Genomic DNA, 15,486 nt, shown 5'->3' on the forward strand with positions numbered 1-15,486 from the left:
TTCTCTGAAGATTTGCCAGTGGTGGGGCTGCATTTAAGAAGAATGAAATACTGGTGAGATGAAGGGGAGCATCAGTGAAAGTCAGTGAGTACTTTGGATTAGAATTTCTCCCCAGATTTATGTGAGGTTTGCATTGTCTAGTTTCCTTTCACTGGGTCATTTCTTGCATTCCTGTGGCACAAGAAGCCAAATTCATCCTTGCTCTAAATCCATTTATTTCTCTCCTGAAATTAATTTTGCTCTCGCATTTCAAAGAGCAATGATGGCAGAACAGCTACTAAGCTCGGTGAGACACAAAGGAGGTACGCCTGCTGCAACAGCATAACCATAAACACAGTTTATGCCCTCTGAGGGAGAACTGTGGATATTTTACCTTTGGCTTCCAGCAAGCCCAGCTTGCTTTCAGCCTGCCTCATAGTTCTTTTCTTTCAGGGGAAATGGAAAAAAAAATATCAAAATCAGACCCACATTTCCAAATGCACATATTCCCTACCATCTTTTTAGGAAAAACACATGGTGAATCTTTACACATCTCCCAGCAATACGTGCAGAGCAAAAATGGTTTGGTGAAGAAGTGGAGAAAAAAATCAGCAAACTTACACCAACTGAGCAATAGTTGAGATCCTGCCTCTGAAGAAATGACATTATGAATCTGGTGAGGAGAAGGAACAGACTGTTTGTTGGCTTTTCTATCTAGGAAGCAGCAGGCTGCCAGAAGTCTCCTGTAAATGAAAGTCCTGGAAGAGAGTAGCACAATCTGTCAAAGGGAAGAGCTGGTGCTAACCAACACCATCAACAATTGTTGACAGATGAACCTTCCCTAGACTGCTGGGTCTGGAGAATTTCTGAGGAGTGAACAACTTCTGTCCATTACAGAGGCTCTTGCAAAATCCCTACAAAATCCCAGCTCAGACTCAGCTATTCCAGAAACAATTGAATAACTTCAGAATAGCATGCAAATATCTAAATAATCCCTCTTGATCCTGGGCCCAGCAAGGGGCCGGTGGGAGGATGCCGAGAACCCAGATGTGTGGAGGGTAGGTAGAAAGCATACTGTTTCAAGCCCCTTCTGCAACCATTGCTCTCCTTAAATGATTCCTTTCCCCTTGGCCAACCCCAACACCAATGTCCCACCAGATCTGCTATGGCCTCAAGGCCAGAGACACCACTCCTGTCCTGTTCCCTGGAGCAGCTGCTCTCCTGGGTCTGGGTCAGGGAGCTAAACCCCTCTACAGTTTAGGTGTCACTCCTGTTGAGCTGCAGTGGTGGGAATGGGGCTATAGAACTCTTGCACGCCAACACCTGAAGCCACAGACCAGAGTCATATACCCTTTTGGGGTGCCAGGTATGTAAGTGCTCCCCCCAGCCTGCTGCAGCTGCAGAAATCACTGCCCCCTCTAAATGCTTCGTATCTCCTTGTTTGTGTCCTCTCCTCTTCCTCAACATATAAAGGGTGTTTCTATCATTTCCTATTTCTATTAATTTCCTACAGTTTAACCAGAATGGGTTAGGCAAAAATGGAACAAACCAGTTGGATCAGAAGTAGTGACTCCCAGAAGGTGGCCGTGGCAAGCAGATGGGATGGGCTGGTCATAGCTTCTTCTGCTTGAGCCAAGCAATGGCACGTGGACATGGACCAGTCAGGGAATTTGGCTTGGCAGGGGAAGAAACTGCTCAGCAGGATGGCAGTGGCAGTGCCACCTCTCTGTGGGATGACCTTGGCCACAGCAAAAACCCCTGTGACAGGATGAGAACATTCAGGGAACATCCAGGTCTTACTCTGGCCCACATCACCTTGCTCTGCAGAGGCAGGTCAAAGCCCCCAGCGTTTCCACTGAGTCGGGCACCTCCACACACCACACACCTCAGGGTCATGCTCCGGAGGCACAGGCTGGATCCCAACATCTCAGGTCACACCAGGTGAGAATGTGGCCAGGGCTGGCTCAGATGCATCACATGCACTGTGAGGCAGAGGATCAAATAACAAATGCCTTCACCTACCTGCAAATGACAGGTGCCCCCATTTTTTTTTTTCACTCCAGCCCATAACCACTGCACCAGTATATCCAGTAGCTGCTTGCTGTGGCCACTCGGTGGTAAGAGGACACATCCGGGGCAGGTGGAAGGACCATGATGGGTTGTCATATCTGCACTTCCTTCCCCTCCTTCTTCCCTAGTCCATGGCCACCCAAACGAGATTTTAATGGCTTACTTTCTAAGAAGAGAGATTCATACCTCGGGCAGGAGGCACAGAGCATGTAAATGCCCATACCTTTTCCAAAACTGGTATGGATTTTGCCGGGAGGCTGCCCTCCTTACGAGTCCTCTGTTTTAAAAGATCTCTTACAAGAAAGTTGTCATTCAGTTGTGTGGCATTTTTATAAGTAAACAACTGCTGCTCAGAAATCAGCCCCAGTCCATCTGCAAAAGCCTGAAAAATGCCAAATTCATGATTCCAGGAGACCATTATGTCTCAGGGCTCCCACCACCTGATCCAGTAGCAGATCTGGACTCATTTTCCAGCGTGTTATATTTAACTCTGGCCTCTTAGAGGTGCAGATTTCTTAGCCCTGAAGCAGCAAGTTTAATATCCCTTTCAGAACATCATTAGCATTAACTATTTTTACTGCATATTCTTGTTATTCATGTAAGCAGATCCCCCTTTGGGCCTTGCTCCAGGCAATCCCTTGAGCATTCACTCAAGTGAACTCGGTGCACTCCAAGCCACAGCAAAGGGCTGCTCCCAGATTTCCTGCACACGTGATGCTCACTTAGCACGTACTTCACAACTGGACCAGTGGGCACCCCTGAACACGTCCTCATGGTCACTGGGCACAGCCCCCGAGCGTAACTGCACCAAGTTCCTGAGGCTCCTGAGCTGGAGGAGAACGAAACAGACACCGGCACCGGCACCGGCAGACGGGAGCTGAGCATCGCTGGGATGACGCACACCCACCGTGGCCAGCAGCTCAGCTCGGAGCGTGTGGCAAAGCAGACCCAGGGCAGATCCCCCTGTCCTGACATGCTGCAGCTGCAGGAGGGCCCTTCCAGCTCTGCTCCACCCATGCGCATCACTCTGGGAGAGAGAAACCTTCTCTGATATTTTTGTTGTTGTTGTAAGGCAGCTTGCCAGCCTCTTTGTATCACTTTAGAAGTGCAAACCAGCCTGATCTAGATCTCAGGTTCACACCTAGTTTTTGAGTGATATTTTGGGACAGAGCCACATTCTTAATTTGGAAGGATGTTACCTGGTGGCTCTGGACTGAGGATCAATGCTAATACATCATTTCCTCTCATTAGGTTTTCCTATTTGTTTTGCATTAGAAGCAATCCTAAGACCTATACTGCTGATAAGAGAAAAGTCTTCTCCCAGAAGAGCCTCTCACTCTGATAAGGGCATTTTTCCTCATCTGCTGTGAATGTCATTCCTGCAATGTTCCCTTTTAGCACTCTGGGCTGTATTAAAACTAATATATCTATATTGGGCCAACAAAAATAATAAGTCCTAAAATGAAAACCTCCAGATGATCTTGGCAGAGACAGCACGTCCATCACAAATGGAAATCACATTTGATAGTCCACAATGGCAGGAAACTCACCTGGTTTTATTTAGTCTCCACACTGCTATGTGCTATTGGCACTCCTCCAGTGTATCTCTTTCGAGAGGGACTTTTTTTTTTAACCTCTCTGTTAGTGGCTGTCCTTTCTTATCTAAAGCACCCTGCATGTTTGGTTTTCACTGAGGTCCTTCGCTGAATTTTTTTGTTTGTCTGCTGTAAAAAAGTATACGGGAACTCAGCAATTCATGCATTTACAGCTCTGTTCCCACAACAAGGTGCTTAAAATAAAGAAATTGGCTCAGGGTAATTGCTTGATATGAGAAAGATTATACAGGCAATGAACATCTGTATCACAGCTACGGTTGATGGCTCTGAGTGCTGTATCATGTGCCAGGAGTTCTCTGCCAAAAAAAATACTTAAAAAAAAAAATTTCCAACCCAACATATGCTTATATAAGACTTATCCCGTATGCAAAGAAGCTCTTTAAAAAAAAATAAAAAGAAACAAAGAAAATGAACAAAGACTAGAGTGTTGAAATAACACAGGAAATTATGCAACTGATACCTGAACCTGAGCATTGCAGATCCTATCCGGAAACCTCACTATCTCACAAAGCTTTGGTAAAATAAAACAAGTTATCCTTCTTTTCAAAACTGAGCTTGCTGATACAGAGTCAGATGGAGATTTTGCACCAACATGGTCACTGCAGGCCAGAGCAGCTGTAACATGGGCCAAGTTTCGTGTCATCCCCAGCATCTGGGCAGGGTAAATCCCCCCCTTGCCCTCCCCTCTGCACGGGCTGCACCCTGCACGTCACGGAAACCTCCAGGGCTCGGCACACATCCGAGGGGCACATGGACACTGGCTGCTCCTTTGCATGGGGTTGAATCGCCTCCACGGTATTTAGCATGCAAGCTGCCTGGATAAAATAGAAACAAGTTTGGAATAAAATCAACTGTGAATTTTTGCCAGGAATTTAAGCTGACCCAAAGAAAACTTGTTTCTGAGATAAGTTCAAGAATGTTTCCCACCTTATTATTTCCGTGTTTGCATTTGACGTACAGGAGGGTTGCATCCCTCCCCCTCTTCTCCAGGAACCTCTGCTTCAGGGGCTCTGCGATCCCCACTCATCCTCTGCACAGGAGTTAACCTGGGACTCCCAGAAATTCACTTGGGAATCTGAGGCAAAGCCACAGAGCCCATAACCCCCATCAGTTAACAGGTGAGGGTTACGTGAGCTGCAAGTTCACTTCTCAGCACATGATGGGGGAGCGTGGTCAGGACTTGCCCAGGCACAGCACCAGGAGCTCAACATCACAGCTTCAGACTTGTAATGGGAGATCCCCTTCCCACCTAGCAAAAAAAAAAGTAAAAGTTCTCAGGCTCAGATAAGCTTATCTGTCCTTTTTCTTGTGCTGGAGGAGGGCTGCTGACCAGGGAAGCTCTGGTTCAAAGTTTTGTTTTGGTAACGAGCTCATCCATCCCATGACTAACCACCCTTGCTAATGGTTTATGTCTGCACTAAGGATCCGGACACCAACTAGCAGCTGCAGCAGGAGGAAGAGAGAAGGACCAGACATCTTAATCTTGCCAACCAGTCGCGTAGCAAGGGAAAGGGAAGGCAGAGGCAGGACAGGACCGGAACGGTCTTCTCGCCCTGAGCAAAACACTCATATGTGTCTCCTGAAAGAAGACATCTGCCTGCGAAACACTTTGATGGGGGAGTCCTCCAGTAGCATGATGTGAAGAAGCCTTATGGGCTTGGCCTGGAAAGGTTTGATTTGAAGTTCGGTGGAGTTGACGGGAGTTTTCACACTGGTTTCAACAACCAAGAAGCTCCCCATTTTCCTTGTTTAGCCTTTAGTAAGCAATACATTTAGGGGTACGCATGACCCTGCCCTCACCTGTGTTTCTGCTCCCCCTCACTACCCACCTAACCGTTCGGTTATCCTCTCCCGCTGGTACAAAACCACAACCCTCTTTCCTCCTTGCGGCACGGCTGCCTCCCCATCAGCCTTGGTGGTAAGCACATTTGCAGAGCCTGGAGGGAAACTACCCTCCTCCTGGGCTGCAAAGCCCCAGAACTGCCTAAAAAAAAAATTAATAGCTTAATGTCAGGGAGAGAAACACATCCCCACTGCTGTCTTCCCAGGCCCAAACCCATAGCACCTCATAGACAGCCCCACTGCAGGGTCTGGCCATGCCCTCTGGCCTGGTGGGACCTAAGCCCTGTGATCATGAAGGAGCCCTTTGTACCTCTGAAATGCTGTCAGCTTGTGAAACAAAGCTCCAACAGTCCCAAGCTCCTTGATGCCCAAGAAAATGAGTGAGCAGAGGGGCTGGGAGAGTTCCCGAGCACGTCTCAGTGGGCAGAAGAAGGACTATCTAATCAGATGTGGATGGAGAACAAATAAAAAACAGCTGCTTTTCACCAGCTCTTCTCCCAACTGGAAAAAAAAATGCATACACATAACAAGAACAAGGGAAGAGGCACTGATGAGCTGTTATCTGAATTTATTGCCAGCATCTGACCACAGTGGGGTCTATTTTTTTTTTCTTCCTCTAATTTATGACCCAGTTTCTCATCGTGTCATGACATCACCCAGGGAGATAGATTTCATAAACATGCACACACATCGCACTGGGAACAGGATAAACCCCCAGGCTATCCTGGGCTCCATGCAGCATCACCCCAGCAGCGGTCCCCAGGCACCCTCTCTTCCAAGAAATCACTTGGCGTGGCTGTGACAGAGCCACCCACCTCCAAGTTTTACTGGGCTGAAGGCAGCTTGGAGGGGATTTTTATACCACACCAGCCTAAAAGCAGCATTGCACCCTTGTGTCCTCTTGCCCCACCCTAACTGCACTTTCCCTCCAAGGGAGCCAGACAGCTCCGCACTCAGAGATGATTTATGCTGTTTTCTTTTGGCAGTAAAATATATCAAATTCTTCAGAGACTGGGTGGAACCAGAACTGCCTTCTCCACCACTCAATCCAGGCTCAGACTGGAGAAGCCAGTGGTCAGCGTATGCGTGACCGATGTGTTCCCCGGTCCGGCGTCAGCCCAAGACCAGCAGCGCCCATGCAGCTGGCCCAGGAAGGAGCTCTTGGCTTTCCCACACATAACATAGGCAAATTGATGGCAGACCTCTCGTTCAAAAATGCTCTGTTGTTTGTTTGTCTGCCTGCAGCTTCCCTTAGTGAGAAATTGGGAACTACCCATCTTCATGGTGGAAAGCTCAGCTGAAAGGTCAGGGCCAGAAGAGCATGGGGCTTGAACTTCCCTCTGCTTTTGGAGGTGGCAATCCAAGCTGAAGCTCAGGCCGGGCACAGTTAAGTACATAACGCTCTCAGCACAAGGGCAGTTTGCCTTCAAACTGCTTTTAAAACCAGTTCAGCCAAACTGGTGTGAGAATGGTTGGAAACCAGCCTTGAGACCAGCAACGATAGTGCAGGCAGGTATTTTTTGGATTCAGTATGAATGATTCAGGCTGCATCCCCAACAGCTTGCCTTAGCTTGATTACTTGTAAAATCAATTAAAATTCATGGAATGGGAAACGGGAGGAAAATTAACTTCCCTGGTCTATGAAGGCAGGGAGAGAAATACAGAAACCTGGCCTTACCATTTTCGAGAAAGGGTTTGACCAAGGAAGAAACTTATTTTCTGTTTTTACGAGGAAATTTTCAGTGCAGGTGGTAGAAAGATAGGAACAAGCATGTCAGCCCCCAAATGTACCTGGGTCATTAGGAAACCCCGACAAGCAAACCAATATAGCAATTGTTCTCAACACTTACATTGCCTTCTTCGTCTTCACAAGGCATCATTACACTACAGTATAAAGGAAGAAACTGCGCTAAAGAGCTGGCCCATAGTAGCAGAAGATGCAGGGCAGGAAGGGGATTACAGCCCAGGTCCCCCGGGTGCTCCAGCTTCTCCTGATTCTGGAGAACTGCAAGCTGAGGCCCACAGCATAGGGGCAACTTCACTTCAGGACAACGTGAGTCTTTTTAGAGCTCAAAAAGTGCTTTTGTGTCATCAGGCTTTAAAAGAAGACCAACATTAAATAATGAAAGTGAATGTGACTCTAAATTATCCTGTCATAAGGTTTATGAAGAGCCCCAAATCTCAAATGTCAAGTCTGGTGGTGTTACCTGCTCTGAAAATACAATGCAGCTGTGGTGTACCTCCTCCATCACACGAAAGTCCTTAATAAAAACAGCTAAAGAAGAGCTGACCAGAGTACTGGGATTTAGACTATTTTCTGAGATGTCTTCCTTGGGGCTTTTATCTTTCACTTTATTTTTTCATGCTTAGGACAGAAGTCATCTTTAACAGACATTGTACGTGACCTCATCATTAAAATATACTGCCATCACAACTGGAACTTCCCCCATTTGTTAGCATTGGGTTTAAGTTCAAGTTGAACCCCCGACCTCCTGGCTCCACATTAAGTTGCCTAGCAAGCCATTGCAGTTAAGGATTCTATGTAATGAGCCAAATCATCCTTCCTGCAACTCCAACACAGCCAATGGAGCTGGGCTAGAGGTTATTCTGCTTCAATGAATTTAGCAGTCTGTCGGAAACGCTTGTTATATGTAATCCTTATATAAATAGTTGTGAGGCGGGTGGACGGATATCATGATTAAAGAGTCCTGTCCTCAAGGGTCACACCGCAGAAGGTAGAAAACTCTCTGTTTATGGATCTGCACACAAGCTGCAGGATCTCCCACCCAGCAAGTGACACACGACCCACGCCCAGGCAGAGAGCAGGCGTAGGAAACAGGTTAGGGAGGGAAGACTTCTAAGACTCTTCTTGCCATAGACTGGGAGGAAGCAGGCTCAGCCTCTTCCACCCAGTCCTTTTCTGAAATAGACTGAAATAGACCTTTTCTGATCATCTTATGCCTTCCTCCCATCCAATCAGTACCTAACCACACAAGTGACCCCATCTCCCAGTATGGTGACAGTAAAGTCATTCCTTGCACCCACCCTTCACAGCACCCAGACTGAAAAAAACAGACAGAGATCAAGTTACGATCAAGAGACCAGGGAACTGATTGACTTGTCCACATAGATACCCAACTATGCTTGTACTGGTCCACATTTCCTTCAGCACAGATGTGCCTGAGCAGGGCTTGTCCTGGGGCTGGACACCAGCAGGACCAGATGACCCCACAGGGCTGCTCAGGAATACAAGTCTTCACCTCTAGTTGCTTCATCCTTTTCTGTGCACTCAACCTAAAATCCACCTACCCAACCGCTTGGCTCCAGACTGACATTCTCAGAAATCCTCAGGCTCTCCACAGCAGATTTAACCCAGGAGCTCTGGGATAATCTCCCAGCAGAGAGGGAGCAGCCTCCTCGGGCCTGTTTGCTGGTTAGGATAATTCTTCCTTTGACTGATGATCAAGCAGCTATTATGTACTGAGAGGAGAGTGTTTTGTTCTGTAACGCTCGTGGCAGTGCTTCAGTGCTTGGCAATTCTGTCTTGTTATCACTGGTGGAGAATTTTACAGGCCACTGACAGACCTTCAAATGCAGCCATTGCTGTGTGGAAAATCCAATTTGCTTTGGAAGTCTCCTGACACAAGGCCTTGTCTTCATGGTCCCTTGGCAAACCATTTTCAGCACATGTACTAGTTCATGACCCTGTGATTTAACGGACATCATTAAATTTTAGCAGAAGAATCCATCACTTTGAAGGAACCCCTAACAAGTGTGTGACCTAAAAGTGAGACCTAATATACTGGCATCTCCGCACAAAGGGCTCCTTTTCTCTTAACATTTGGCTTATCTCCATGCCACTCCCAGGTCAAGTTCAGTAGTAAGCCCTTGTAGTCAATGCACCATTGAGCTGCTCCAGGAAAAGCAAATAGCATCAATGCAAAAAATGTAAATGTGCGTTTCTTTGCAGCATCCCCATGCTGCCAAACAGATAACAAGTTTATGTAGGCACAGAAAAAAATCCCTATTTGAATAATTATTGTTTGCTTATAAATTAACCCACAGAACTGTGCCACATGCCATAAAACAATCTTACATTACATGGGCTTAAACGGTAGGACTGGTATAATAAACTCTATGTTGAGTCACCAAATTCCTCACATTCTTTGACTTCCCATTCCGTCTCAAATGTCAGATATCTCGCTGGGTTTCGTGGTTTAACCCCAGCCAACAACTAAGCACCACACAGCCACTCGCTCACCCTCCCCCACCCGGTGGGGTGGGGGAGAGAATCTGAAGAGCAAAAGTGAGAAAACTCGTGGGCTGAGATAAGAACAGTTTAATAATTGAAATAATAATAATAACAACAATAAATTGTAATGAAAAGGAAAACAACAAGAGAGAGAGGAACAAAACCCAGGAAAAAACAAGTGATGCAACCGCTCACCACCCGCTGAAGAACACCCAGCCCGTCCCTGAGCAGCAATCGCTGCCCCCCGGCCAGCTCCCCCCAGTTCCTATACTGAGCATGACGCCATATGGGATGGAATAGCCCTTTGGCCAGTTTGGGTCAGCTGTCCTGGCCGTGCCCCCTCCCAGCTTCTTGTGCACCTCCTCGCTGGCAGAGTATGGGAAGCTGAAAAGTCCTTGATTTAGTATAAACACTGCTCAGCAACAACTAAAATATCAGTGTGTCATCACATTATTCTCATACTAAATCCAAAACACAGCACTGTACTAACTACTAGGAAGAAAATTAACTCTATCCCAGCCAAAACCAGGACACCGGGGTAACATGAGCAGTAGCAAGGGCTGGGGGTTTGCATGGGTTTTAATTGTAAAAGCAACATTCTCACAGAGAATGACAAAGTTCACAACCCAGTTCCATGGCCTGGGTAGACTGGGGGAACTTCATTCTTGTCTCCCCACTGGGTCTTTTGGGGTTTAAGGCCCCACAGGTCTGGCTGAGGGTCTCAAAGCTGTACAGCACCCATAACCCACGGTCACTGCGCCTCTGCAGGCTACTGCCTTTTCATGAAAAAATGAGTGAGTCTGAGCATGGCAGCCAGCTTGGGGAGCATTTGCGCTGCAAACCACCAAATCATTGCTATAGCCCAACAGCTACTCTCCATTCCCCTTGTACTAGTCCAAAGCAAAGGCAGAGCGAGTCTTTATCACTTGGAGATTGTTCAGTGACATCTAGGCTTTATTAATAACTTCAGTATTTAAAGACTTTAAGATCTTGTGGATCCTCCTCCTCCTTTGTATTCTGGTGCAGTGGAATCCAGACCTGTGCTTGGTTATGTAGAGATCATTTATGCTCTGCAGCTTTCTTTTTGCTGCTCCTCTGTCCTCAGCTGAGCACCAGTGAAGATGATGCACCTTCTTCAGGGAGCCAAGAAAAACCTGTAGGCAATTTTGACACCACCTTTGTCCCAAAAAGGCAAGTGATGTTTAGATCTTGTGCACATCCTTAAGCATGGATGCTTGGTGGAGGCAGCCCACAGGAGCTCAGGAAAAGCCTGGGAGCCCAGAAATATCCCATGATGTTCCAAGATATGTGTGTGTATGCCTGCATTAAAAGAGAAATTACCCAGTTCCAGCAGAGAGATGGATTTCCCTTCCCTCATTCTGGAGCACAGGTTTGGCCTGTGTCTAACAGCATGCTGATCCAGGGGTAAAGCAGAGCTCAAGGCTGTGGTAGCAGACGTGCAGGTTCGACGCTTGCAGGCGAAGTGAAAGCACAGGCAGTCCTGGCCCAGCAGCCACAGCCCTGCTCCATTCAGCTCCCGGCTCCGGAGGAAGCCCAGCAGCCCACAGGAGGATGGCGTGCACCTGCGAGCCTTTTCATCTCAACGACATGGCCCCGTGCCTGCAGTTTTCCAACACTGACAGAAAGAGGTTGAGGGTGAAAAGCGAGCTGGGTGGTTACAACCGGATCTATTTCATTCCTCCCGGGACCTCTCTGGCATGAGCCCGCTGTGCTCGTCCAAGCAGTCTGTGCTTTAGCCGATCTGGCAGGAGCTGGGCTGAGGAGGGAAGGGACCTGGCACCCCGCAGCAACAGAAAATTCAAAAAACGTTGGGGGGGTCTGGCCACCAAGATTCACTTTTTCTTTACCTCCTCTTTTATGCAAGCAGGGAGGGGAGGGAGGGCTGCACTCCCCAGAGCCACTCCAAGGGGCCCCGCTGCAGTCTACCCCGCTGCGGTCCACCCTGCGTGCCCCAATGGCAGGAGCATCCAGAGCCAAGCAAGCCCTGTGCCCCACGCTGATTTAAACAAGCCTAGAAAAACCACAAATGAAGCGCATGGATTTAGCATCTAAGGTCTCTTCCCAACTATGACCAACAGAAAACATCTGTAGGGGGAAGGAACTGCTCATTTACTATCTGAAATGTCAGTGAAACCCAAGAGAAAAGGAACCAAATGCGGCAATTACCCAGGCCTCCTATAGCCCCCTGCAATAATTGAATATAGCTAATTTGTACTGACTCCAGGCATGGAACAGAAAGATCACAGAGGAAAACCACCCCCCAACCCCCTAGTTTGTTGTTTTGTTTTTTTTCCTTTAAATTTGGGAGCTTGGGCTAACTAACCCCTCAGAGGAAAACATCCAGCCAGAAGGGCAGGAGCTTTAAAAACTTAATCCTTTCAGGCAAATGCAAAATGCTTGTGTTTCAGCTGGAGAATGAATCAGAGATGATTCCCATCAATCCCTAATTTAATAACAGCAAGAGCTGGGTGCAGTGGATGCAGCTCTCTCCCCTCCCTCTACCTGCTGAATCCATCTCCAGTTTTTGAGGTTGATTCGGGGCTGGTCAGGGCAGCATGAACTCAAACCTAAACAGCCTGCTCCTATCATCAACACGGAGCCACGGGGTCAACTGGAAACCAGAGAAAATCTTAGTCATTTCTGAAGGCAAAGCAAACCGTGATGATATCACTTACTTGCGCAGACGCTCAGTCGGCAGTTCCCTGCCAAAGCACCTGGTCCTGCTGCCTCAGTAAAGCAATCAGAGACGCTTTGGTGAGCTGTGAGGGAGCCCCTTACACTTTATTAACCAAAACCATGGGTTTCTTTTTAGAAAACCCAGTAAAACTGATGCACAGGGCCGTGGGTGCAAGCAGGACTGTGCAAGGCTGGGGTCAGCCCCAACACGGTGGAGCTCAGCCCTCCCCCATCCCCACGGGGCGTTTTGGGGAGCTGCTTGTACCCATCCTGAGCAGAACCCCCCCCATCTGCAGCAGGGGCTCCGTGGCGGAGGAACAGCCTTGTCCTCCAGCCACCTCTCATCAAGGCCAGTGAGCGCCCCGGCTCCCGGGCCAGCGCCAGGCCCTCCACCCCCGCACCAGGCAGCCCGCCTGAGCGATGACCATGCTGCAGCAGCGGCGTCTGGGCGCGGAGGGAGGACACGGCCCCCGGGAGAGGCTGCGGGTGACGGGAGCTCCCACAGAGCCTTGGATGCCCGCCAGCGGGCCAAGGAGGTCGGGAAGCCTCCCGCTCTGAAAAGGCTGCGTCCCACTACCCCCAGGGACCCGCTGCCCCTGGATGGAGGAGCGTCCCAACCCCGTGGTCTCAAGGAGACCTGGCCCTCCAGCAAAAGAGCTCATCTACCCCATCACAGGCCAAAGGCAGGCTGGAAAAGGGTGGAACAACATTGCAGGGACAAGGCAGGCATGCCTGGAGCCAGCATTCATCCGCCTGGGGCACCCACCAGAAATATCATGATGCTCCGCTCTGTAAGCCAAATAGCTCACGGCTTTTGCAATTTCTGAGCAGCGAGGAGAAAGCCACCAACGTGGTGGAGCCACCTGCCTGCCCTGTCTGCCTCTTCCCCAGGGGTTTTACCAATTGAGGAGGCAACAAATAAAACTAAACAAATAAAAACAAATAAAGGGAAGCCATCCTGTACTCGAGCTGAGGGGCAGGAGCCGAATGCCACCAGCACCAGCAAGCGCAGCGTGCAACATGTAATTGCAATCACCTCTCGTGCTTCGATTGCACCTGCAGCCACGTGCCGGGCTGAGGACCCCATGGCGCCCGGTGCAGCACGCACACAGCCAGCAGCACCGCTCTCAAGAGCTTTTGCACTAACCAAACAGGATAAATAGAGGGAAAGGGAAGCTCAGAGAGAGGAAGCAACTTGTCCCCAAGTCACCGACAACTGGAAACAGATTGCAGGTCTCCCCTCCAGACCTGCTCTGCTTCTCTGCCTGGGACTGTTATTCTGTGGCTGTATCACCTTCTCCCAACCTCTCCCACCAGCACTGTTTCACTCCCCTCCTCCTCCCCAGGACTGAAGTATTTAAGCAGCAAGCCCAGGGTTGGTGGTCCAGTAAGAAATGCAAGCAGGGAGGCAACCCCTCTCCTGGGACCAGACTAGGTGGCCTTTTTCTAGTTCATGAGGAATTCAAGGGGGGGAAAAAAAGAAAATAAAAAGAAGAAGAAAAAAAAAATCCATGTCCAAAGCTTTTTTTTCCAGCGACTGCAATTGTTTCTGTTTCCTAATAAATCATGTAGGCCAGGGACAACCAATCTGCACAGCGTTATTATTGTCTCAATATATTTGTTGAAAGAAAAATAACACTGTGGCTTTGCTGGAGCAGACAGGATCTGCTTCTCCAAAAGGTTTGTTGATATTAGCCCACAATCTTGTCGGGCTCCTTGTATACTCTGGACTCAAAGAGCTTTGCTGCATTCCCATCTCTAAGATACGGAGAGTCACCAAACCCAAATATTACTCTGAGCAGCTGAGACCTCAAAAGGTCTTTCTTTATTTTCCTCCACACTCTGTTTCCCATTAACTCTTCAGCAGCATTTGTATGCATTAAACTTAGAGCTGAGTGCTGAACTCAGCTCCAGGCTGAACTATCTCACATCCATCTAAACAACAGCAGCAGTTTGCAATGCGCAAGATTTACACGGGGAGGTGAGCAGGGCAAGTCTCTCCGGCTCAGGGGCCATCCAGGAGCAGCCCAGGCTCCGTTTTGTGGATGAGCGTCAGACTTTGGTACATGCTGGCCCATGTATCGACAAGTTACTGCCATCATACTCCCCCAGACAGCGATTCTCAGCCTTCCCCAGCCCAGGCAGCATTAAGGAGCTGTGGGCTCTGTTCCCCACCAGCCCGGTCTTTGCAGCTCCCCATAGCTACAAGCAGCATCAGCACCCCAGGAACAATATGGGCAGGCCATATGCTTAAAGTCCCAGGGTTTAAGCAGACCCACGTCATACGTCAGACCAGAGCAGGGGTCACCAGCACCCTTATGCTGGTCCTTGGTGTCCCCAGGGGAAGCAGCCAGTTGGATTGGGTGCAGAGAGCAATGCTCTCAGGTCAATGGCGTGCCCACGCCCTTGTCTGTCCATGCTCCACTTGTGTCATTGCTTACCTGTGAATGAATATCAGAAAGTCCAGATTTTTCTGACGTCTTTTTCTTTCCATAGTGCATGGAAACCAGGAGAGTTCTCCAGCACGTCCAGGGGGCTCCAGCCAGAGTGTATCAAGGGCAGCTGCAGCTCACACAGGGACAAGGATGTACTCACCCCATCGTGAAGAGTGTCAGCAGTGTGAAGGCTGAAGGATGCCACAACACAGACCCTCTGGGCTGACACCACGTAGCTTTGAATCAGGTTACCTGACTCACAGGGGTCCCATAAGCAAAAATGAAATGCCTGAGCTGTGCTCACCCCCAGCCCAGCCTCGTCTGCCAAGAGCAGCCAAGTCATCCTGCAAATGAGGCAAAGGGAGTCCCGAAAGGCTTTGGGTAAGCACCCACAGGGAGCCCAAGCAGGGCACCTCAGCTCACGTGCACCCTTTCACACCCACAACAGACTAATACCAGCCTGCAGACATGGAAAGAAGGGAAACACTGAGCAAAAGAGCTGAGAACAGGGAGTGCTGCCCTGCTCAGTGGTGCAGCCAGAGCGAGAGCTGCCAGTGCCCATCAGCTCTGCAAATTATGGCAGTCGCTGACCACC

At 48.9% G+C, this 15,486-nt stretch overlaps 1 long non-coding RNA gene across 2 annotated transcripts; it reads right to left on the reverse strand.

Annotated features, from left to right (window-relative positions):
- Positions 1–606: 606 nt before the first annotated feature.
- On the reverse strand, positions 607–15,175 carry LOC142417815 (uncharacterized). Of its 2 annotated transcripts, none has more exons than XR_012778123.1 (3): positions 14,898–15,175; positions 1,529–1,737; positions 607–737 (listed from the first exon to the last, which is right to left on the reverse strand). It is a non-coding gene; the product is annotated as an uncharacterized LOC142417815 (long non-coding RNA). The 2 variants fall into 2 exon arrangements; XR_012778122.1 differs by lacking the exon at positions 14,898–15,175 and adding an exon at positions 1,865–1,934.
- Positions 15,176–15,486: the final 311 nt, after the last annotated feature.

This window comes from Mycteria americana, chromosome 16 (assembly GCF_035582795.1).
Source record: "Mycteria americana isolate JAX WOST 10 ecotype Jacksonville Zoo and Gardens chromosome 16, USCA_MyAme_1.0, whole genome shotgun sequence".
Lineage (NCBI taxonomy): Eukaryota > Metazoa > Chordata > Aves > Ciconiiformes > Ciconiidae > Mycteria > Mycteria americana.